Here is a 26,577-nt window from a genome sequence, read left to right as displayed (position 1 = left end):
TTTTTTTTTTTTAGGAATTTTCTGATACTTCCAAAAGCAACACTGCTGCACCTCTTCTTCAGAAGCTTCTTTCATTTTCTTTTTTTTTTTTCAACTACCATATTATTTCAGTTGCTTTGCTATAAAATACTAAAGTTGGTTTTGACTAGTTTCTCTTTCCTTCCTTTTATGTTTGTATCAGTATTCTAGCACACAAACTAATCTTCTTCTCTCTTTGTAACAGTTCTAAATTCCTCTGTTCTCCTTCACTGTTATCTGAAACCACGATATGCCTATAGTTTTCTTTTTTCCTTCTGTTTTATCAGATCAACAAATCACCCTCTCTCTTAGGCTTCCTGAACTTCTTTGCTTTTAAAGCTGAATTTATAGCTATTTATAACAACAGAACTGGAGGCCAGTATCTGGAAGGGCAAAGCATGCTCATATAAGACAAATGAGCAATCTGTCACAGGACTTGCACTAAAATGAAGCAAGACCATGCTCATTAAAAATGCATGTTAATTCCTTAAGCAATGTTTCCTACAGCGGTCTAACAAAGCCTAAACCTTTTACTGTTATCTGGGACTTCTTAAGAAAATAGATATTAAAGAAGTCTTGCAGCAGTGATGAATAGAGACTAGTAGGTACTTCAGCTCTCTGTGAAGAGAAAATGTCTTTTAGTGACAGAAAATTAGTCCTTTACTCGCTCCTGTCCAGAGGAAGCTTTCAGTTATGCAGTTAAACAAATGGAATGTGCTCCCCTTCTCTTTATGCCGTTGGCCGTATCTGTGCAGACTTTATCCTTGTGAGACTGTTAGCACTATGCCATTTAAGATTAATTGAGCAGGGTTATGAATTAGATGAATATGATTTCATTAATATTTGAACAGTATGTTACAACTGCCTATAAGATTATTTATAACTGTTTGTGTATCACAATATCATTAATATATATTGTCTAAATGAAAAACTTCTATTTAAAATATGTTTGATATTGTGAATTAAAATACATACTACAGGCTGAAAGCATGTAACAAACACATTAATTATTAAAATAAATGTACATGCATATTAGCTAATTATTTTATTCACATTTTCCAACTAGCAGAAGAATGAATCCATACGTGTGACACAATTCCATAAATTACTCACACCATAATAAGTAAATTGACCTTGCTTCACCCTTCTAAACAGCCTTAAGAAGGAAAACAAAACAGAGTATTTTTTGCATGCTCAGAAGTTCAATTATTCAAGCCCCTAATTCTAGACTTATAAAAAAAAAAAAAAAAGGACAAATCTTAGTTGAAATCACAACTTTACTTTTATTCTGTTGATCCAAACATTGGCACTGAGTTAGAATGACTCACAGAAAACTCCCCAGAGCAGCAACCACTCAGTTTATTCAGTGCAGTAATTAGCACTTTATTAATCAGATAACAGCTCTATTGGTGATGTAGAAACACAGATACATCCTTTCCCAAATATGCACATTATCCTAAATTAGGAAAAGTTATAAACAGAGAAAATAGGATGACAAGAATTAAGGAAACAATATGTCCAGGAAGAGGAGGATTTAAGTGGAGAAAAAAGCAGGTCAGCACATTCTGAAAATAATAATCTAAAACATAACTTTTCTGTTGGAAAATACTTTTCAAGCAATAATGCTGGGACCGACCAAAGGGAGATACAGTAGCAAACTGGATATGAATCTGTGCTGGGAAATGAAAGAAGCTAGTTTGATTTTGAGCTGGATATGTAGAAAAAGTGCATGCTAGAATACTGATAGCCCCCTTCTACACAGCACTGATAAAGCCAGTTCCATACAGACTTCCATCTCAGCATGAGAAGATGCCAAGAAACAAAAAGAAATTTTGAGAAAAATAAATATATACGTACATGTGAGAAACAGAATTTTCACAGGTAGAAACATGAAAAGAAAGACTCTGAAAAAAGCAATATAACACAGGACTCCCGAATTTATAGTTCTACACCTTCATATTACACTTAAAATATACTTGTTTTTCATGACAACAAGAATTTCTGCTTTACTTGAAGTAGCTTTAATGCAGATTTAAACATGGCAGATTAACCCACTATAGGTATCTTTTCTTTAAGTTTTGTTTTCTGTTGTTGGCCATTATTCATCATTTGAGTGAAGTGTTGAAATAAAAGAATATGTATTTCAGGAGGTAACAAATTTGAAGAAGGGAAAATACGATTATGTTTAAAGATAAAACAATAGTAATAGTGAGCAAATAGCATTTCACTTCATTGTGTTCTGAGAAAATGGTGATGTTTTGCTCTTCTTACAGCTGTAACAACCTTTCCTGTCTTCAAAGTGTTAATTTGGAAAGAGAGATCAGAATCTTTTTTATACATGTATATGTATTACATGTAAATAAATTTTAAAAATAAAATGATGAAAGAATCAGAAAATATTTGTGATACTGAGATAAGTAGAATGAGAATCAGATTCTTTCCCATGTCAAATAGGGAATATAACTGCCATTTAGAATTGAGCTGCATATTTTAAAGCAGAATTCCTTGACCTTGTACATATGCTGAACAAAGGAACTGTTATTTTTGCATCTGTGGTTTAAATGGATTGTTAATTTTTACTTTTGCTTGTAAGGAAACAGCAATGACACAAATAGGGCAGGGAGGCAGAGACAACACAGAACTTGTGTAACCACTCAGCGCAGAAAACAGCGTGACAAATTGGTCAGATTCACTGTTTTCTGTCTGAAAATCAGCAAGGTCATGCAGAGATATTAGGGTTGACTAGTATTTCCTGGTAGTTTAAACTTCTTCTGATCACTCATTCTAAAGGACAGCAAGACGCAAGCCCTCTTGTTTCCTGAAACATCTTTCTTTGCTAAAGCTGAGAGATGTGCTAAAATTTATAGCTGCGTCCAGAACAAAATGTCAGATGGTTTTAACCAGCTGCTTGACTTCAGAACAAAGCCTTGGGTTCATTAGGGAAACACAGAAGTATTTGCAAACATTGCCCTTGTTCTTTGATGGAGTTTATTTATTTTTATTTTTATTTTTATTTTTATTTTTATTTTTTTCATAGTAATGGAAATGAGAACTAGGTTCAAATTGCTGGGGAAAATAAACAAACAAACGAACAAATAAATACTGATGTGTAAAATAGCATATTCTATGATTCTATGAAAATCTAGCATATACATATTTTCAAACTAATGGCAAAAATCTGTGTGTGGTCTGCAGTGCAGGTACCATATAAAAACATCTGTGTGTCATAGATAACTCTAAGAAAAAATCATGTTGCTCAATATCTCAAAGAAAAAAGAGGGGATTGGTGATAAGAGCATGTATTTCACCTCACCTTAAACCTCTGCTGGAGCTTTTGTTAGTGAAAATGACTTTTGAGGCTGACTAATTAGCTGATCAGAGACCTACCCCTAAAATGCCTGAAGCAAGGGTCATTTCAAGGGTTTTGCTAAAAATAAATGTGGTAGCTTTAAAGGCCATCACATTTTGAATATGATGATTGCTCTGATTCCAACAAAGATGTTTGGCTGGGAGAAAGGAGTCCTACGAGAAATACATGAAAGGTTTTGCAGAAAAAGATGTTTTATTAGAGTAAGAGCCATGTTTTTGAGAATACGGAGTTGCATAGAGCCACAGATCAGCACCTGGAGGTATCTTTCTTCCTTTATCACAGTGGTGTTTTAGTGGGTCTCTTCACAAAATGTTCCCACAGACAATTTCTTTGGCAGTGCATTTTAGGCAGTAACCTTTTAAACTTCCCCATGAGGAATTGCCAGGACTCACCTGTGCACCCACTGCATTGTTTTTTGAGATTTTTTGCAGTGAGAAACCATTGGTACTTGCCTGTTTCCTCTCTTTACAACCTCTTGATAACAGTACTTCAACTTCTGAAGCAAGGCACAGAAACAACACTGCCAAGCAATTCAAGCACCAAGAAGACAAGGTGGAGGCTGGAGGCAGGTGAGGAGGCAGAGCCCAGTCCCTGACCAAGGTTGGGGAAACGCTGTACAAGGATGCAGATCAGGCCCAATTCGAACACACTGTCCAGTATTTCTAGTGATTAAGATCAGTGATGACACAAAATTTACTTTGATTTTTATTTTTTCTTAGCTGAAATGAACAGGTCTTTTTATCAAACTGATTAAAACAAAGAACAGTTTTAGTTTTTAAGCATGTTTATCACAAGTATCAGAGGTTTGCAAATTCAGTAGCAGATTCTGTTGTTGCTACACACATTGTATCTTGATTTAATCTGAAGAAAATAAATCTTTTCAAATTGGTGAATTATTCAAACAGAATTATGTACATTAAATTTTTCTGCTAATTGATTTTAAATATTTTAAATAGAGTAATGTATTTTCAGCATATATATATATTTTTTTTCTAGAAGGCAGTTTTACAAATTGCTATTTGAAAAAGAACTCACCAAAACTAAGCTAACAAAACCCCAATAACCTTTAAACTATTCATTCTGTAAAGAACAGATTTCATAAATTAAAATGAGTAAAGACAAATTTGAAAATAAAATTGCACCAATACTTTTACTAATTTAAGATTTTTCTTCATTTCACAACCAACTCTACTAGCAAACTAGGTCACAATCAGTTTAAAACTTAGTAACTTAGCCAAAAAAGGGAGCAAGATTTTGCCAACAATGCCAAATTATGCACTCTAGCTAAACAAGTAATTGAAGTGTGATTACTTACTGCTGTAGCAAAGATCAATTTGAAGTGATTTTGAGGAAAATGATGATCCCACTTTCAAATACATTTCCACAACCCTAGAATTCCTAATTATGTAAATATATATAATTATAAATATATAAATTTACAATATTCATATCTATATTTTTTTACATTGGATTTATAATTCTCTCTCTGTCTCTTTCTCTCTCTTGTCCTTCAAAGGGCTAATATCTGTATAATTCAACTGCAAAAATAAAACATAGACAGAAGAAAGTACTAGAATTGCTACAAAGATCCATATTAATCACTGGGAATAATATGATTTTTCTCTTTGAATACTTAGGGAGCATGCTGCAGTTCACCTATGGAGCTAACTACAGTAAGCAGTGAAACGAAATAGTGCTAGTATATAACACCTGCAAAAGCATTCCTGTAGAAGTGTGCTTTTCTAAGGAGGACATGTACATTCCAATGTATGAATGTAAAGTTCCAATGAAATTAGCTTCCTATTAAAATATTCATTTATTTCTATTACTTCTTCATACCTGAAGATATATATCAACTTGCAAGGTATATACCAAATGCAGTCCTAAAACAATTTTGGACACAACACAGCTAAGATACAGGTCAGCAAGGTGCAATATCCTTCTCATCTTTTTCTGCTTGTAAAAGCATTTTACAATGTGATAACAAGGGAGAAAAGACATAAATGTAAGAAAAGTGCCTCCATGCATGTGAATCACACTTGAAAATAGCACCAGTATAATGAGATTAGTTCAAACTGGGATCATTTCCCAGTCTCATTTCAACCTGCAGGTCTTCCTCAGACACTGATCCCGCAGGTTCATTTGAAGCACGTGGGTGCTCAATTAGACTTTTTTTTTTTTATGATGCCTATTAAATTACAGAAGGTGCTCTATACTGAAACCTGCAAAGCACCTCATTAGCACAGTGTTATAATAGTGAGCTAACTTGATTGCAAAAGCAGAGGCTGAGTAGCTCTTCAGTGTTTTCTGAATGAAACTGATTTTAATTGCCTGCCAGCTTAAACCTTGTGACATTGCAATGCCTCTTTGGAACAAATAGTATCGAAGGCTCTACCAGCTGTGCCCATGCTTGCATCTTCCTTTCATTAATAGCCACATGAAGAGGACTTAGGACTGAGGTTAGCTGAGGAAAGTTCACAGAATCACAGAATCATCTAGGTTGGAAAAGACCTCCAAGATCACCGAGTCCAACCTCAAGTTGTGCACGTCTTGTCCCAGTGAGCCCCGGCAAAAAGACAGCTGGTATTCTGGACAAGATCAGCGCAGCTTAGCCATGCTCCACTGATCACTGGTGCTGCTGCTGATCCCTGAGAGTATGTTTTGGTCTCATATCAGGAATGGGCAGCTTGACTTGATTTCTTTAAGTTGCTCAGTACTCTCTTAGATGTTGCTTTGTGAGGTTGTAGGCAGCTGTAGCCAGCTGCAAGCTTCCAGGTCTCCTGGAAACTGCTCTGAGCTTTTTATATCACTGAATGTTTCTCTCAAGCACTTGTATTCAAAGGGAACATCAATTACTCCAGAGCAGAGACTGATGGCTTGTATGAAACAAATCAGAGAGTCTGATGCCTCTGACTTACAACCTAGCTATAACTCAGCACTGAGCCAGAGAAGAGTGATCCATGACTGATAGTGTGCGTGCAGTGACACACAAGGTGACACGTGTATGTCAGCAAAGAACAGAAAGAGGTCATAGGACTAAATCAGTTAATAACAAAGTAATGGCTGCACAGCCCAGTGCTTGGAAAGCTATGACTCTGGCAGTGCCTCGTGGAGGAATGAAGTGCCCCAGGAGAACACCTCTGGTGAGACTGTGTCACCTTTCCTCACATTTGGTAATGTCCTTGTTGTACAGTTCCTTTACTAAGTTTGATGAGCTCTCCTCTGAAGTGAGGCACTGCTCAGGTGGCAAAGTATGGCTTTATTATAGAGCAATTGAGTTTGGAACCAGTTCATTCAGAATATTCCTGCTTCTGATCCTTGGTGTAATTTCAGGCTACATTAGACTGCAGCATAACACATTTTGCACAAATATTTACTAAGGGAAGACTAACCTAGTACTACTGGCATATCTGTTACTGGCTTGCAACTGTTTCTAGTCCCACCATAATCTCCTTAAGAGAGAATCTATACCTTCTGCATATCTCATTTAGAGTGAAAGTAATTGAAAAATCATTTTGCCTCCGGCTGCTATGTAGAATACAGGAAAATGGCATTTTTCTAGGACTACTAGACAAGTCTCCCTTCATATTAAGGAGTCTCTAAATGGAGAAAATTACTTTTAGTGATTCCCTCAGCAGAAAAATAACATACATGAGGCAAGAAAATATCTGTCATCAGATCAAGTTTCAGACATGAAGAAGGAATCATGCACTCGTAAGCTTGTTTCTTCTTACCAGGTACATCAGTTGGACTGACTTCTGTTTTCTTTATTTTGTACAACCTTTGTAGGTGCCTTGCTGATGCAGGCAGAGAGATGCAATCAAAATTTAGGCTAGCAAGACAGATGAGAGTCAGACATAGGGAGGCTCTGTGGTCACAATTTGAAAATAGAAGTAACCTGTGAAGAACAGAGGTCATTTAATCTAAGATATAAATGAGGCTCACTACTCAAATCTCTTTAAACATATAAGTGAAATTTTTAACTGATATGTTCTGGGGATTTAGCCCAAGTATGAGGTGTGATGATATCAGTGGATAAAGTCTACATTAGGTACCATGTTCTCTTTTGGGCACAGCACTTCAAGTAACATTGGAGAGAATCCAGAGAACAGTAACAGTTATCATGGGCTTGGGGAAAATGGTCTAAAGTCACAACTAAAATAATTAGTTCAGCCTAGTCTAGAGAAGACTATAGTAATCAGCACAATGTATGATAACAATTTTCAAATTTGTGAACAAGAATCTAAAGAGAAATACAAGCAAATTTTCTTTGTTCACAGCCTGAAAGATGTGAAAAATAAAACCTTCATTTTCATAAAAAAAAAAAAAGTTGGAAAACTTTCTGGTTATGAGAACTGCTAATTAGGAAGACTGGAATTGCTTGTGTGGTTGAACTTTGTAGAACAGATTGTGCAAAGATCCATAAATGATGGTAAAGATCACTTGATTTTCCCTCAGTGCATAAAGTAAGATCTGATGATCTCTTAAGATACCACGGAACTTTTTTTGCTACGTCACTGATGTTTTGTTAAACAAATAATATATATACTACTCTAAGCATTACAAGTATTAGAAATACTTAGTGAACAGATGTAATACTGAACCATATTAATAAGACTAGAAAAAGGATAAAATGAGAGCAAGCTTTTGTTTCCAAGGCCCTATGTCCAGGTCAGTTGTTTGCTTGCTTGTTATCCCCAGAAGTTATGTCTGCAGTAAATTGTCCATGTAGACTGTTTTCTTTTAGGAACAGGATAAGAAAAGGATAATAACTCAGCGTCCAATCATTGTTTTGTCTCAGATATTGGATAAATATACATTCCTAAGGCCTTCCAGAGTCCTGGGAGCTTAAGCAATGGTTTCACACACTTATCTTTCTGTGAAATGCACAGTTGTGTGTTAGCTAGCTAAAGCTAAGTATATGTGTATTTCTTATAATAGGAAGAAAGAACTAAGGAATTCCTTATGTTTCTTAAGAAAGCTGTTAGATAAGGCACGTGCTGGTAATTGCCTACATGTCACAAACTACTGATGGGAGGGTCGATATCAGTTGTGGAAAGGCTCAAAGCAATGCATGACTCAAAGTTGTTTCTTTGGCGGTGTCTTTCTAAAAGGCAATGAAGAGCTCTCTACAGAAAGGCAACAAGAGAACTCGGCAAGGAGGGTTAGTGCTATTTACTCCAGAGCTAGTGCAGAAGAGGAAAGTAGAAAGAAAGGCAGGCAGCAGGACGAGGAGAGCTGCAAGGCAATGACTGGCAGTGTGGGCTCTCTGATGGATGCAGAGAGAATAGGGGGCATGAGCAGTGCTTTTTTTGACACCTGCAAACCAAAATACAGAGCACTTCAGACTACACAAAAATTCTGTATGCAACAAAAAAATGGAAAATTCACTTTTTAATATTTCACAGCAGCTCAATGTAGAGACCTTAAAAGTAACCACAAGACAGCCCCTATGCACATGCTTTGTTACTTTTTCTTTTCTGTCTGTTGTCATGTAAAATGCTCTCTTTTCCTTGAGTGTTATTCTTGCCAGCCCATGAAGCGTTCTCACCTTGGGCATCCAGACAAGAAAGGACCAAACCACTAAATGCTGTGCTGGGGTTTAGAAGGCATGCGCTAAGCAATAGTTGTGTTGCATATTAGGGAGTGGGGAGAGCTAGGTTTTTGTATGTTCTTTAATAACATAGTAGGTGGTGAGAGAGTGCAAGAAACTGGGAAAAAAAGGAAAATTAGATGGTGTTAATGTCATCATGCTCACAAACCAAGACTTTAAGCCTTTCTTACAATCATATTAATATCACATTGTGCTGATTAAACACAATCTCCTCTCATCTTTGGGTCTCCAACAGATGTGTGATATCTTTTCACAGAAGTTTTAGACTGTATGAAGTCTCCCAGAGGCCCTATTATTTTGCTAGCACTCCTCCAACCTGCCACAAGCTCTTCTGCTTTACTATGTTCCCACTTTCTCTCCCAGCTGTTTTAATTCTGCTTGCAGACCTGCAAGCTGATCCTGCTAAGTGACTGTTAATCACTCAGAAGGCCCTGTACTTACCCTCTCTCCAGGGAGGGCTGGTACCAGTGATCAAAATACGAGACTACCTAGAAGTATCTGAAGTATCTGTACACCTGACAAACTAGAGCAGCAGCAGGTGCCATTCAGCTGCAAAGCCACACATCAGCAAGAGGTGACACTGGGCTGGGGTGGTCTCAGAGCACTAGTGCCATGCACAGGCAGGCTGGCCAGCCAGGTACCGTGGGCTGCCTGTGAGAGGGCATGGTCGTTGGATGCCACTTTTTCTGGGCAGGGAGGGGGCATACAGGCTTGCTGTCAAGTAGGGTAAACCAACATTTTCCAGAGGAAATGCAATAATGCACATAAAGAGGATGCACTGTACGTAGGCACAAAAATGACTTATGAATGAAGGTGTCAATGAAAATCTGTCCTGGTTCACAAGAACGTGCAGTTCATACACATCCCCATTCCCACAAGAATGACTGCTATTACTCCCTGAGAAAAATCGAGGCTTCCAGCACTCAAACTTAACTGACTTCTTTTCTATTACAATTATGTTAGCATAACTGGAGAACAGGACTTAAAACACATGGCTGAATGACCCACTGCCAGATGATAATTATTTATAGCTAACACAATCAATACATTGTGTAGGTAACTGACTGCTTAAAATTTACTTCTGTGGAAAATTTTTCCTTAACAAAGTCACAAAAATCATAATCTATTCCCATGAGACTCATAAATATTTATTTGGGAAAAAATTATTTGTAATTATTTGCTGCTGTTAGTTTGCCTCTCTAAATATTTTCTCAAATTTAACAGACCCAGCCCAATCACAGATATTAATGATGGGAAAGAACCAGATAGTTTTCTTCTCTAGCTGAGTACCATTGTCCTCTTTCTTTGTGATGTGCTTCCTAACAAAATGCTGTGAGGAATTTCTACTGTGTCTCTGCATTCCTTTGATGTCTTGTACTTGTCCAGTCTCAAAATCTTCAGCATCGGATTGAGTGCCTCTTCTCAGTTGAAACTGTGCTAATGACAGTATCTTTTTCTTTACTGCTTACTGAGACTGATGCTTTCTTTGAAGGTTCCCTGCTCATTTAAATCTTTGCCTGGTACTTAAAAAGCAGTAGTACATGGCTATGTGACAGGCATCGGTGTTCTGTCAGTTTGGTCCAATGTGTCTCACTTTGGCTTGTTGTAAATCATAATTCACAGACAAGACACTACTAAGACCTGAGTGAACGGATGTTCTGAGAAACTCAAAATGCCAATTACGAAATGATGGCTAGATGCAATGTGTTCCTGCTTATTCAGGATTGTTACTTCTAAAATAAATTGGTCTCTCGGTGTCTAAACCAGATTTTTTTTTTTCCAGTAAATTATCCTGATGAAATTCTGGAAAGTTTCTGAATACCAGCGAGACAAATGTCTTGTGCCTATATGACAGTAGCCTAATGTCAGCTAAATAAACTGGTGATAGTGGTGACCCGCTATATCTTAAACAGACCACTTATTTTCAGACACATATCACTGGATTAAACCTGAGCACAGCTTTCAAGCAATTGCTTGACACAGAAAAGAAGAGAAGAAACAGTGAGAATAACAACTTCACAGTATCACATAGTGTGGTGCATACAAGGGGTCTGATCTCTGCTATACAGAGTCCCCTTTTTCCTGGACTGCCTTGTTTTACTTACTGGCAGATGATGGTTGGTTCTGTTTGCTAAGCATTAGCATTGTGCTGTGCAGACGAGTATAAACAAAACCACTCAGCCAACATGTTTATAACAAGGAGTTTGTTCTAGAAGGTGCTCAGCACCTTCTGAAGTTCTTCAGCATTTTTTCAGGATTGAAGAGATGAGAGAAAACTTAACAAAGACACTACAAAGGAAAAAAAAAAAAAGAATGATGAAGATATCATAATTTGCCCTAGATTTTACAGCACACATCAACTAAGAAGCAACTAGCAATTCTTCTTTGCATCCCTTTTTTTTCTAATATTTATTTTTTCCTTGAAAAAGAGTAAATAGCAATTAGTCCTAACATGTACAGGTATGAAGTACCCCAGTGTCAATTACTGTCTACATAAAGGAATAGAAGAATAAAGTTAAGAGAATTGGGGTATTTCAAAATTGGTGCTTAATTAGTAATGCTCTTTCACTTGTGTTCAGACATACCAACTGTATATAACACTTTAACCCAGAAATGTCAGGCTAGATTAGGCATGAATTATAGTACAGGTACTGGTACGGAAAGGTGCTTAACACTAACCATGAAGGATGGAGCAAAATGTGTACAAGAAATAGAGCATCTGTGCTTTCCTACAAGATGTGAATGTACTACTTAGAGTCAGCTTAGACTTCTTCTCTGAAGAGCCCTTCTAACCTAATGTTAGAAGGGAAGGATTTCTCCTCTCTATTTATCACTTAGCCTCTTTGTACATTCTTCACTCTTCTGCTTTCTCTATGCATTCTTGCTTATCTTTCCTCCTCGTGTCATCAGCAAGAGCATGAGATCAAAAGTCCATTTTGGAAGGTCCTAGAGAAGGTGCTCTAAATTCTCTAAGAGCTACTGGGACTTTGCAGATCACCTATGGGAGCCAATGCAAGGCAGCTCTGAGGGCTGGAGCTTGCTCTGCGTTAACAGAATTGTCAGAGAATGGATCTGATGTATTTAAAATACAGTATTGAGACAGGAATCTACTAAATTTCTGTGCAGTCAGAGAGCAAAAGTATTTAACATTAGAGCTTTCCCTTTATCTCTTCTTCCCTGCAGACTTCAAACTCCTGTTCTACAGCAGGGATCTCCTCAGTAACAATATGTTTTCTCTTTTTAATTGGTAGGGTGGACCATTTTCTTTTGGTCTAATTCTCAGAAAAAAAGTTGGATATTAGAGCTAAATTAGCTTCAGGCATTAGCATACTATGGAAAATTTGGGGCAGAATGTTCTAAATTTGGTAGAACATTCATTATATCATTATACATATATATCATTATACATGTTTTATCAAGCTAAGCAACCTTAATGACCATTAGGGCTGTGTCTACACGAACAAGCAGTGCAGAACACCAGGTGCAGAACCAAACAGCGAAACACCAGGACCTCAGAACCTCATAGCTATACTACACACATATCAGACTCTTTTGGTTTGGTTTGGCTTTAAAGTTTGGACTAGCTCTGCTCTGATCCCATCAGCTGAATGCCTGTTTTGGGCACTCAAGCCTGAGGTGTCCTACAGGAACTCATCTTCCAGTTCAGTTTCATGCAGAAGGAGATCTTGATATGAACCACAGCACAGAAAGTTGTCATGGCTGAGAGCTGTCCTGCAAAAGCCAACTCTAATCAGAAATGAAACACTTATAGAAATGCATGTTACCAGTACTAAGGATAATATTGCAAGAACAGTAACAAGGGTATCATAAAATCTTAGTCTGGTTCCCATGGGTTCTGGACACCTTAATCTTCCATTTGCTTGTGCAATGGCTCACTTGACATATCTCATGTTCAGAATCAGGGTTTCTGTTTTCAACAGAACCCGATTTGGGGTTCATCAGAAACCTGTGTTAGTGACACTTGCCTATGTTCACTGTTCAGAGTAGAATATGTGTGAGTATGACTGATCAGCAGCAGATAGAAATGTCAAAACAGGAGCATAAGGGACCTAATTCTCATTTTAGAAGAACTGACAAATGAAAAAAAAGTCCTAAAGTTGACAGGCAAGAGAAAAGTGGGAAAAGAGCAAAGCTCATCCTCTATGAAGAGAGAGTAGATTGCAGTTTATTTTATGACTAAAGGAGAATCATGGAAAATATAAATGAGGAAAGTATATAAATTACTTTCAGCTGAAAGATATTAATATTAAATTTGAACTGAGCATAGACTTGTTCATGGGATAGTATCAGATGAGTTACCCATTTCAGTAAAAGTGCAGCTTTGCAGACCATAAAATTCATAGAGATGGCAACAGCATTCTTAGAGCCATTGCACCTGCAAAGATCGAACCAATAAAGTCTAATGTGTTTCTCCTGCTTTTGCTATTTGTCTCGATTCCACTAGGATTATTGCTCAGTCTGACCTACTCATTTAAAAACTATGCATCCACACAGTCCAGATGCTGCTGCTTCAGGTCAAAGTACAAAGCAGCTCCTACTTTACATCCTCTCCAACCCCAATATATGCTGTCTGTAGTGGCTTTGGAATTCAAGCAGTCATAGGCAAGTTCCTCCTGAATTATTCCCCAAAATATTGTCTGTAAGTAACTGTCTAGAGAGTACACATTTGTGATGCAGAACCATGCTGTTAAATGCATTAAGTAGTAACCAAAACATTAGGTTTTACTTTGAACTAACATGGTGCACGTTTTAAAATCCCCACATGTGGGAAGAAAGAGTAAATCCTCTGCAGTTTACTCATAAATATTTATAGGATTATTCAATCCATTGTGTAGTGAATAACCAAATGCATTCTGATCTAAACCAGTTCAGCTTCTGTACATATATAGTCTATCTGGCAGAGTGCAATTACAAAACACTTTTTTTGTTTGTTTTTTTGTAATTTCTACTCCAGCTCCTTGAAGCACCTAGCATTTGATCTTGGCAACATAGATCTCAAATTGTCCAGGGACCCAGCATCTTAGATATTAGAAATGCATGTATTCTTTAAGGACAAAACTATATACTGTGTACTTTATATTCACATAAATGTATTCTGTAAGGACAAATCAATATATACTTACATCCTACATTTCTGATCCTGGTAGGAAATTCTACTGCCAAGTAGAGCAAACCCACAAAAATAACTTAATTCTACAGATTTGAGAAACGATCACTGCTTTTGCTTTTTATGGCTTTATTTTATTTTGAAAGCAAAAAGGAAGATATATGGCCCAGGTGTAGGATGCGAATTTTGACTTAACATATTCATGACTGGGGCAATTGGCAAGGCCTACTATTTCTTATGAGTGTAAACGTTCATGCTCAGCCTTAATTTTTTTTTTTTTAATATATATTGTGGTTGTTCCCACTATTCAGTTTATTTACTGTTGAAAGTTCTTTTTTTTTTTTTTTTTTTTTTAATCAGAAAATCATATTCTGAGGCATAGACTGAAATGTCGATTTCAGCAACAATTTGGAAACTGAAAAATAAGAGATGAAAGGAGCGAGAAAGCAAGTGGGAAAGTGCAGATGCATTTTCATTCTCAAGAATGTCTGTTAACTCAAATGAGAGAAATACTGACACAAAAGAAAAAAAATAAAAAGAGGTTTAATTCGCCATGGAAATGTACAAAACTTTTCAAAGCAAAGTCTTTGCATATGCTAAAGGCACAGATGATATTCCATGTAAAGGATTACTTTTATCTTTATTGTTTTGAATATGTTGGATCATAAGAATGAATGCTCTCCAACTGCCACTTCAAAGCTGCACAGATAATCCCATATCCTTCTTGCTTTGTTTGCATTTTTAATTTTGCTCAAGTGAAAGCAAAATCAAAGCTCATGCCTTATTCTCTGAAAAATGTCTGTACAACCTCCCTCAAAATTCCAGCTTGTCTGCACCAGGGTAAGTTACAAAGTTCTTAGCTCATTTGAGGATATTTCTATTTACTTTGTGTTTGCCTTTTTTTTTATATATGATAAAGTGCTTCAATTTCTCACTGGATGGAAGTCATCAATCTCTACCATTCTCAAAAATTCTTCCTCTGTAGATCAGGGGACCCCTAATCTGTGGAGCAGGTGCTGATGTTGAAGCAGGAGCAGCAAGAGGAATGTAATTGTTTCTGATGCACGTGACAGTCATTGTCACTCAGCCTGCAGTGCAGGTGTTGATAAAAGCAAGGTCAAACTCCAAGTCATTTTTGCCTGTTCTGGTCCCTGAGCCTGAAAAATGGGCTTGAGTGCAGGCAGCCTGTCCCCAGTTTCTTTATCACCCAGTTGCAGGCTCTGTGGGCTGTGGTGGTGGCTTGCCCAAAGGATGAGAGAAACAGCTGCAAATGTAAAATTCCTTCACTCATTGGTGAAAAGTTCCCAGGTGACAGCAGTCAGTGATCAGAGCAGGTCTGGTGCCCCTTCATCCTGCCAGCTCTCTCCATTCTCTTTAAACTGATCTCTGCTTAGGAGACCCCAAAAGATATGGTCCCCACCTTTACACCTACTACAGAAAGTCTTGCACCCCAGGAAGAGGCTGAGAATATTAACATGAAAGAGAAACAGTTGGCTTGGAAGGGCTTGTAGATCAAGTGCTTTTCAATGGCATTTTTGTTCAAAGCACTTTAAACACAAAAATAAATGCAAGTTAGGGAGCTTTAAGCCAGTAAAGCCTTTTTCTAGATGACATTATTTCCTCAGATGACTTGATATGCAATGGCTGGTAGTTAAAGTAAGTATATCACAGTGTTACTCCTCTAGTCTTTCATGAAATTGGGCAACTTATATAGCAAATTTCTGGGTGCTTTCCTTCTCACCAGAGGGAATATGTCTTACATCCCCCCACAAAACCCTACAAAGAAATGAGTGCCTAGAAACATGCTATTTATTGTAATGAGCACCCTAGGTTCAATAATACCGTAAGAAAATATGTGAAGGTCCTGGAAAGTGCAAGATCTATGCAATCTTCCTCTTACTCATCATTTTCCATATAAATTATTTTATCAATAAGCACCTAGAGGCTTATTTTTCACTTGCATCAGTTTTACAACTGTATGTTTCCATTTATTTCATCAGAATTATTTCTGGTTTACAGTGGTGCATTTTAAAATATTTTAATAAAAATGAATGACTCCCCCATGAAAAGAAAATATCCCTAATCAGGTATTTTCGAGTAATAACTCTAGACTGACAATAACAGATTAAAGGAGAAAACACCAGTGGCCATAAAATATTCTTAGCTTGCAGGTATGAGAATATGCCAACATGACATCATGGGGAAAAAAAAAAAAAAAGGAAATTTCAATATTATTTATGCTTTTTGTCTACAGACCTCCTATGGGGTCCGTAAGAAGCCTGCGTCTATCAAATCTACAAATCAGTAAAGTAAGAAGAATTTCTGAAGGATTAAAACTGATGGCAAACACCTTACTCTTTCAGCCACTCTATTACAAAAGAAAATTGGAATCCCCTCATGTTTGATACAGGCACTGAAGAGTGTGTTTGTATGAAATAATAAACACAGAGAGTACCAATGTTCCTGTGAAATTAAGTATGTTTCTTCGTGTAATATGGTGAAATATGAATTCTTGTTAATGTGGAACTGCATGTAATCTTGTAACTGGCAGACAGAGTCTCCCTATACTAATGAAAACTGAACAGGTAGGTGTGGAAAACAAGGGAACAGGAGGAAAAAAAAATAAAAATGGTTCCAAGCCCTCAACAATTTTTAAATTACATTATGCACACAGTAGAAATGTCATGCTCTCAGTGGTGAACCATAGAAAACACCAGCAAAGAAACTCCACAACACTCTTGCTTCTGTGGGCTCCAAGGCAGGAGTAAATAAAATGGGTCAAGGCACAATCCCTGCCACCCCAGGGTAAGTGGTGTGGCTGGCACGGCTCATGCCTCAGCACCTGTGTCCTCTCCATCTCTCTCAGTGCACTGCCCAAATGGTGGATTCATCTGCCCTGGCTCCTGGGTATGGTCCCTGACCCATGTTGTGCCCAGCTTTGGCAGCTGACATAGCCAAAACCGTGATGCTAACATTCACACAATGGGTGGTAGAGGACGATGCTCAAACATTTTCTGGCCCTGTTTTGGTTGTTGGTCTAGCTATTGAAATTCTGCAACACACATTGAGCGTGTTGGAATCATGAGGGTGTCCCATTCTATAAGTGCAAGCAATACAGAAAACAGAGCACTGGAGGATAATGGTGAACAGCTCTTAACATTCCTATTTTAGCTGACTAAGGAAAAATAAGGAGATTAAAAGATCCAGAAGCCTTTTGTGAATTTTCCTTGGAATCTAATTACTTGGATCATACTGTAGTTAAGTAAAATTGCTAGGGATAATTATATTAATATTATTACTATTATTAATTATGTATTATATGATAATATTAAGATAATTGTACATTATACAGTATCAATATAATTTTATAGTATTAATCTTTCTCACGTTAGAACAATTTCCGTGGTTAGAAAGAGCAGACAAATTCTCTGGTACAATAAGGCCTTATTTAGGTTTCATTTCCACATAGTTTGTGTAGGATTTGCACAAGAAAATTAAGTGGTATATAACACTATTAAATTGTGTTAATGGTTATAGTTGAAAAGAATCTTGTAGTAGTGTCCTTGTTTTCTCTGGGACAAGTTAATTTTCTTCATAGTAATTGGAATGGTGCTGTGGTTTGGATTTAGGATGAAAATAATATTGGTAACACATTTTTAGTTGTTGCTGAGCAGTACTTACACAGAGTAAGCCAGGATAGCTGACCCAAATGAACCAAAGGGGCATCCCATACCATGGGACATCATGTCCAGTAATAAAAGCTGAGGGAAAGAAGGTGGAAGTGGGCACATTTGAAATGATGGTGTTTGTCTTCCCAGTAAACCACTACATGTGATAGGTCCTGCTCTTCTGGAAGTGGCCAAACATGTGTCTTTCAATGGGAAGTAGTGAATGAATTACTTTTGCCTTGCTTGTGTGTGCAGCTTTTTGCTTTAGCTATTCTTTAGCTATTTAGCTTTAGCTAAACTTCTTTATCTTGACACATGTATTTTCTCATTGTTATCTTTCTGATTCTCTCCCCCATTCCACTTCGGAGTAGTGAGTGAGCAGCTGTGCAGTGCTGAGCTGCCTTCTGAGGTTAAACCACAAGCAGGAAAATTTCTCAAGACAGTCAATAAATTTGATTATTATACTACATCTAGTAAGCTTTACAGTCAGAAGGGCCTATCCCAGGTTGGACATTAAACTTAGTACCATGAGGCAGACCATTTCCATGTCACCAGCGAAGAATAGAATGGCACAGATAATGAGACTTTCATTACTGAAGACTGAAATGTGTTTAAATGAGGTTGTGGTTTAGGTCCACAAATGTATTCTCTAAAAATAATAGATGGGGAACTAGTAACTACTAGTAAAAACTACTGGTACTACTCTTTTCAGAAAAAACAGCATAAACACATGCAAAAGAAGGTAGAAATCAACAGCAGAGCCAAAAAGTATAACCTCTCTTTCCAGCAGGGATGATTACTTGCGAGGTCACTACTGGGACAACCCCAGCATGTCACAGCTTCCCATCACTCACTCCCACTCCTGGTAATCTGCACTGTAACAAAATCTGCAGAGAATTGATTTTAGCTGCAATGACATTGGCAATGGAGAAACAAATGTTCTTGTATATAGTTCAGCCAGATCTCACTACAAAGGTGGTAAAGAAAATAAAAAAATAAAGCTGAGAAGTAAAAAAAATGTGAGGCTTGTCCAATTGTGTTCTAGACTCAAAACTGTTGCCCCTCTGTGGGCTGATTCAGGGAGATCACCTTTATGTGATATGTTTGATATTTCATGATATTTCACCATGGTCCAGTAAGAGGCAAGGGGGAAGCAGCAATAATGAAATTCAGCACAAGAAGGATATGGATCTGTTAGAGCAGGTCCAGAGGAGAGCTACGAAGTTGAACAGAGGGCTGGAGCAACTCTCCTATGAAGAAAGGCTGAGAGAGCTGGGGATGTTCAGCCTGAAGAAGAGAGGCTCTGGGGAGACCTTACAGTGGTCTTTCAACACTTAAAGGGGGCTTATAAAAAAGATGGAGTGGAACTTTTCGCTTGGGTAGACAATGACAGGACAAGGAGGAATAGTTTTAAACTACAAGAGGGGAGATTTAAATTAGATGTTAGGAAGAAATTCTTCACTCATAGGGTGGTGAGGCACAGGAATAGGTTACCCAGAAAAGTTGTGCATGCCCCATCCCTGGAAGTGTTCAAGGCCAGGTTAGATGGAGCCCTGGGCAACCTGATCTAGTGGGTGGCATCCCTGCATATGGTGGGGGGGTTGGAACTAGATCATAGACTCATAGAATCATTAAGGCTGGAAAAGACTTCCAAGATATCTGGTCCAACCACCCCCTACCACAAATATCACCCACTAAACCATGTCCCTAAGCACCAGGTCCAACCTTTCCTTGAACACCTCCAGGGACAGTAACTCCACCACCTCCCTGGGCAACCCATTCCAATGCCTGACTGCTCTTTCTGAGAGGAAATTTCTCCTAATTTCCAAATTGAAACTCCCCTGGCACGTCTTGAGGCCATTCCCTCTTGTCTATTGCTAGTTATCTGTGAGAAGAGGCCAATCCCCAGCTTCCCACATCTCCCTTTCAAGTAGTTTTAACCCAGCAAAGAGTGTACCTTTCCAAGCCATGGGCTGCCAGCTTCTCCAGGAGAATACTGTGGGACACTGTTGTCAAAGGCTTTGCTGAAATCTAGGTAAACCACTAGATGATCTTTAAAGTCCCTTCCAACACAAGCCATTCTATGATTCCATGAAATATTTGTGTCTTTCCATTTCACTCCTGTTTGTCTGAGTTAAAAATAGTACCAAGGGAGGGGAATTTGGCTATCCCTGCCTAATAGTGCTGACAGCTACCAAGAAGATCAAGTTTGTAAGAAAAACCTACAGGTGTTGAAGACGGTATTTCAAATAACCACCATGTATGATTTCAGTCTTGAAAATTCACTCTAGAAATCTGTGTTTTCCTTAAATAAACATTCCATCTATCTTGGTATAAGCGTTCAGAATGTAGCTTTAGTATTCAATGTTGATCTTTGCATTCTAACTTTTTATTTGAATTTATATACATACATGTGTGAATATATCAGCTGTAATTTAAGTTAATAAACAGGATAAAAATAAATTAAACTAATCACAAATAAAAATGGAAATGGTAATGTTCTTTCAAGAGGCTGTTTAATTATCTACCACTTTTTACTGTCATTCACAGTGATTATCAATTAATCTACATAGCAGGAATTTACATAGGAGTTAAAGGAAAGTTAAGCTGGAAGGCTTTTGCATCACCAAGAATGATTTCTTGAAAAATCTTTATGTATGTAATAAGTTCAGACAGAGATCTAGCAGATGTATCTTTCACAACACGTGATTTATTAGATTATCACTTTGATTCAGACTAACATCAGAACTGTGGAGAAATGCTATTCATAATTTCTGTCCTTTCCATGCAGGCAATTGTTTCAACTGAAACCTTCTGTGTATTCTCCAACGGCAAGAAGAAATAAATTTGCTTTTCAGACTTCCACCTGAAGGTGATTTTGTTCTCTCAGCATTGTTTCTGATATGTGACAAAAACTTACCAGCTGAAAGTAATTCACATCAGTCTCCCTTTCAAGACCACTAGCAATCTTACCTGTTCAAATCATAATCAAACCACAGCAAAGAAATTACTCAAGCGTTAGTTTCACTCCATCTCTGTCTATTCTGAACATTCTGAGAACGCAAAAATCCTTACACAAAGTTACTCCCAGACATAACCTCAAAAACCATCCTTCTCACCTGTGGTTTTTCTGTTTCCTTTCCATGACATGAGACTTTTTTCTTTTGTTTTATGAAAGCACATTAAAAATACTTATTCTCTTAGGCAAGCCTGACAACCATGGCAAAACAAATCCAAGTTTTTTTTTAAAAAAGTAAATTCATCAGGCATTCTACCTAAATTACTACTGTGATACAGTAAAACATCACTTCTTAGGTGCTCATCAACATGTGTCTTGACTGTACTCATGCTGTATTGCAGGGTCATCCAGGTGCTGCTGTCTGGTACATAAGTGAATGAGTCTTGTGGATTATAACTTTTTTCTTTCCTTCTTTCTTTCCCCCCACAGCTAATGCATGCACCTAAATTGTGAATGCAGAGTATTGCAGTACCATCTCCTCTGACAGGTACCGAAAGAGCAAAACCACAACTCTTGCATCACCACTAAGTTTTACAACAGTTTCTGCAATATTAGAGTGTAAACAAAGAATAAAAGATATGCAGATATATTACACAATCTTCCAAAATCAAAATATATTTTCCAGCAAACCTCATCTTCCTGTGAGTAGTTCTGAGAAGAGCACATATATACATTGACCTTCTTCCTCAATGAAAAACAAATCATGCCCTCAAACTTTGAGGAGTCTGAGCTGTTCTACTGCTTGTTTAGTGAAATCCCTGATTTGTGTTCTTATATTTCCCTAGGATAAAACAGAAATTTTTGCAAATAACCAGGGACTGTAGTCAAGGGAAAAAGATACATATTTCTGCAGTCTGGTCACATTCAGGCACCAAATTTTAATGGAAGAACTAGTCTGTGAATCCACCACATGATTAAAAAAAATATGTCCTGTCTGTGGAAGCTTACACAGAGATAGGTTTTAATCAGTGAATATTTTCCTCCCAAGGAAGAGTGGTCACATGGTTATCAACTACAATGTGCAGAAGGAATCATTCCAATAAGCATTAGTGAACACATATCTACTGCTGTTAGGATCACCAAGACTGTAGTGTGAGGCTTGCCTCTGATTTCCCTGTGTTCTTTACACTAAATGTGCAGACTCAGGCTAAGAAATCAGTCTGAGTAAAATATATTCTCATTATTTAAAAGTATGTCTGCAGGAAAATATCAATTTTATATATATATATATATATATATATATATTTTTTTTTAATGAAAAAAAAAGTAAAACCTATTCAGCCATGTGAGTACTTTGCCTAGAGAAGGAGTTAATTTCCTTGACTGGCTTATCAACTTTGCAAATGGAGCAGAACTGATACAGCACACTGCTGGAGACACAGCAGAGTTGTTTGTATTGAATTGCAGGTTGGCAGAAAGGTATGAATTTGATTCCGCCTTCCAAGGGAACTACTACGCACTGATTGCCAAGGTTCCTGAAATTTGGGAGTGTCCTGAGAGGCAACGAATACAGACATCCTTGGGAGCACCGTGCTCTGACTTGAGCAGGAATTTCCAGGTCCTTAAGTGTCTCAGTAGCTCATCAGTTAATGGCTTCAGACAATATAGTCAAAAGAGTCTTCCTAAACTCCAAAGGAAATATTGCTTGAATTTTTCTAACTGAAAAATGTTGGATTTTCTCATTTCCTAAAAAACAAACAAACAAAAACAAACAAAAAAAACAGAAATAAACAAACAAAAACCCAAACATCTAAATTGCTAATCTTTGTTCCAGTGCAGAACAGTGCTTTCTCTTATAATTTTCAAATTCCCAGTGTAACACAATTTCAGCATTCTGCTCTGATGTCTTTACCTCTTCCACTGCCTCCGATGCTTGTCTACTGGGATGCTGCCTTGTATTTGAATCAGCAGCCTCTGAGTTTACTGTGCATTGGGCCACTGTAGCTCCCAGTTCAGCATCAACTCTGTTTAACATGAAATAGATCCGTATGAAAACATCTGACAGAATTACCATGACTAAGATGCAGACATATAGTCTATTATACTGCTTGTGTCATGGGGGAGGTAATTTCAGGCAAAAGTTGAAGGAAAAAATGTTGGTATTTTCCATATCTTCCATTTATCTCTGATGTTTCTGTGCCACTTCCATCAAAACATTCATAAAATTAAAATAATTAAAATTAAGAGTAGACTTCATTTTTACTTCAAATATTTTTCATGTAAATGAAAACATTTCACAATATTTTCACAAATTCATTGATTTTTTTGGAGGGTAAAAATATTGGAAAAATGCCATAGTAATTTTCATGTCAAACAAAAAACAGATCTATATCAAGTACTGCAAAATGTCTAGAACAATTTAGTTCTCATATTGATTAGTTGACAAGGTGAAGACACTGCCATATTGCTAGGCTTAAATTGCTGTCCCCTATCCCCTCACCTTTAGCCAACTCCACTTCAGAAGTTGCCCAACTTTTTTGCAAATCCGTATCAGGACAGTTAATAAATAAATGATCATGCAAATGACTATATCATCAATGTTTTCAGTTCATTTTAAATGAGCTCCTTGGAAAAACAGGACCACCCAGGAAAGGACAACTTGGGTGGAAAAAAAAAATATTTTTCTTGATTCGGTCTCAGAACAAGAGAACTCTGCTTTATTGAGCCAGACAGGTAATTAGACAAATATACTTGTGTGTTTCTTAACCTATGCACTATCACGTATAATGGTGTCTTACTATATTTAACAATAAAGGACAAAGTAATTTTTAGAATGTAGGTGCAGATATAGTCTCATTAATTTTGTTTCTCTTGGAAGTATATTTTTTAACAATGAAGGCATGATATTGGCAAAGGAGAAATGGACTCTATGCAACCCTGATCTACAAGGGTTTCTACAAACCCTGGAGGAACTGCACAAGGCATAGATTACACTAAAAATACGAGACAACTACTACAGAGCACTGGGGGTAATTTCAAGAGCCATAAGTTTGAACAAGCCATCTTCTCTGCAGTTTGTTCCAGGGACTGAGAACTCCCCTGTAAAACTGCCCAGGCTGAATATGTTCTTCTGTCTTTTAATAAACTGGTGATCACTCTAAACTTACTAATAAATCTTTGAGAAGTCCATAGCCCACCTGAACCAACTATTCACATGACTAAAAGGTCTTTCTAGCTATCATGATGATGATGAACAGGTATTTCCCTCATACCCTCTTTTGGAGTAATGTTGAAGTTGAGCTCTGCAGACAATGCCAAGTTAATTTTCTATGCCACTTGTGCAATTCTTTATTTGCAAATTATTTGCAATTTGAAAGTTACAAGCAAAAATTCAAGAAGAGATGTAATACCTTCAGGACTACTATATTTGAGTCATGTACCATTCCTGCAGCCCTTAACAGTAAATTACCTCATGTTTTCCTATCACATGCTGATGTTGACTGGCTTCCTTAATCAATCACATGTCACTTGAGGAAATGGAAAGAGAGCAAGGAACCTGGCTGAACACTAGTGTCAGCCCCTACAGGGCTTTTCTTTGGAGAACAATGTACATGATGTGCTCTCTAGCATCCTTTTCTGTTCAATTATAAAAATAACAGGGCCATAACTAATGGGAAAAAAGGGGCTGCTGCAGTGCCCTGGAGGAACCACATTATATATTGATATCATTAGCCCTTTTGTTACATCTAAATGAATAAGAACCAAGCTGCAGCGCTGGCTGCCTGAAGGGAGGGGCAAAAGCTGCTTTTAGAGCAACTCCTGGAGCTTTTACAGTGGCATAGAGAAGGCAATTCCTAACACTGGGGACATAGGAAGAGCCATCAAATTACCCTAAAAAGGATTCAGACTCAGGGCTCAGTAGTAAAAGTTTGGTCAATGATCTGAAATCTGGCACTGCCTCTGCATTTAGTCTCTCAATACTCACAATGTTTCTCTTGTTTAATTATCTACATAAGACTCATAAACTTCATTTTAATGTAAGTTGTGCTAAATATGGTTGTTAATTAATTTATATTTTTCTCTTACGAAAAAAGCATTTAAATCTACCAAATGTCATAATTCATTTTAGTATTACATAGTCAACGTTTGGCAGATTCTTTGAAGACAGCAGGGCAGAAATAATTCACAGAGGGAGGCAATTGCTTGGAGTTAGTATGAGGCACTGACTGATGACAGATAACCAGAAATAATATAATCGGGTCATATTGTTTTTCTTTTCCCTATAGAGGTGATGTTGCATGCTCTGGGCAGAAGAATACACATTTAGGACATCAGAGAATTATGATGAGAAAGTAACTGAAGGGAAAGTAACTAATTTTATGGTAGGGGTGATTGCATTATTATGAATCATCAGAATAAAAATGAAAATTCAAAATGAAATCATCCTACCTGGTTAATTAAAACAGGGAAACCTGCAAATGTAAGGATGACAAATCTAAGAACATTGATGATTAGATTTTTTTAAAGTGTTCAGCATCAGCTTTCATTGGTAAGCATGAATCTTTTGGACAGGTTAGTACTATTTTTACAGAAAATGAGGTAAGTGCTGGAAATATCATTAAATTTTTTTTTTTCTTAGCATAGCATACAGAGGTTGAGATTTTTCTACCAGCAGTGGAAATATCATCAAACTTTCAGACACAGATGCTGTGTCTGGTTTGTAAGTTTATTTCCTATTCAGAGAAAGTACAATTTTTATAAATTCAGGAACTGAAAGGTGCACTGGGAAGAGATATTCTTAGGACACATACTTTAGCAATTGTGTTTTATATGTACATATTTTCTATTCCAACTCCTGGGAGACAGTGATCAGTTACATGTAGTTTTGTCATCTCTTGTATGCACAATCATAGTTAGATATATCCAGACATGAAGTCCTCCACCACCAACAATGGAGGACAGCAATGCAAGCTGCCTCCACACTGTCACACTGCTATGCACGCTGGATGTCTTCCTGCACCAGAGCAAATGCATGCTCCAGCCCAAGGAAACCAAAACTGAACAAAGACCAACTTCTTCAAGCTCTTTAATGGTGTTGGCCCCAATTTTCTCTAGAGTACCAAAGAAAGAGTTTTAGAAAAAAAGTATGGTCAAAGCCCTACCACTTTTGGTACCATCTTCGCTCCACCAAAAGACAGAACTTTCTTGGGGGCCAGAATGAGGCCAGGTATAAATGAAAATAATTCCCACAATAAATTAAAAGAACATCTCAGGCCTTGGAGATTTGTGCCCAAAGCTCAAGGTGTTTTCATCTTGTTCTCCTGTTGATACTTCATGAAGGTACATATCCAAGAGTGAAACATTTAGAAACAGCACAGAAACAACACAATCCTTCTCCAGGCAAAGCCTCAGCTCCATGCTCAGTTCTCCATCTGGAAAGAGGACAGCAGAACTACTGACACAAGACAGATGTGTGTTCCTTAATGCAGGGCTTGAGGTACTCACACAGTGCTACATGAGGATGGTGGAAGAGCTTAACAGAAAAGAATGCCTCTCAATGGAAACCCACCACCATCTTCAGTTGTACCACCTGTGGAATCACCTATCCATCAAAATGGATATTAACAAGGATATCAATTCCTGATATCAGTCCAGTATTGATTGCCTGACATTGTGTGCTGTCATAAAACATCACTGTGAACACTAGGTGTCACATGAAAACATACCGTACTCTGCTGTGTCAAAAAGGTAGATCATTAGCTTCTCTGGCAGAGATTAAAAAAGTAAGATGTTGGTATAAATCAAGGATTTCTACACTCC

The 26,577-nt window shown here is 37.4% G+C and overlaps 1 protein-coding gene across 3 annotated transcripts in view; it reads right to left on the bottom strand.

Moving 5' to 3' along the window:
• The window catches only part of NKAIN3 (sodium/potassium transporting ATPase interacting 3), a 374,213-nt gene that overhangs the window by 61,104 nt on the left and 286,532 nt on the right, over positions 1-26,577 (bottom strand). The gene's annotated exons all lie outside the window — the stretch shown is intronic.

The sequence above is a fragment of the Cygnus atratus genome, chromosome 2 (genome assembly GCF_013377495.2).
Source record: "Cygnus atratus isolate AKBS03 ecotype Queensland, Australia chromosome 2, CAtr_DNAZoo_HiC_assembly, whole genome shotgun sequence".
Classification (NCBI taxonomy): domain Eukaryota; kingdom Metazoa; phylum Chordata; class Aves; order Anseriformes; family Anatidae; genus Cygnus; species Cygnus atratus.
This window is presented reverse-complemented; position numbering and strand designations above follow the sequence as displayed.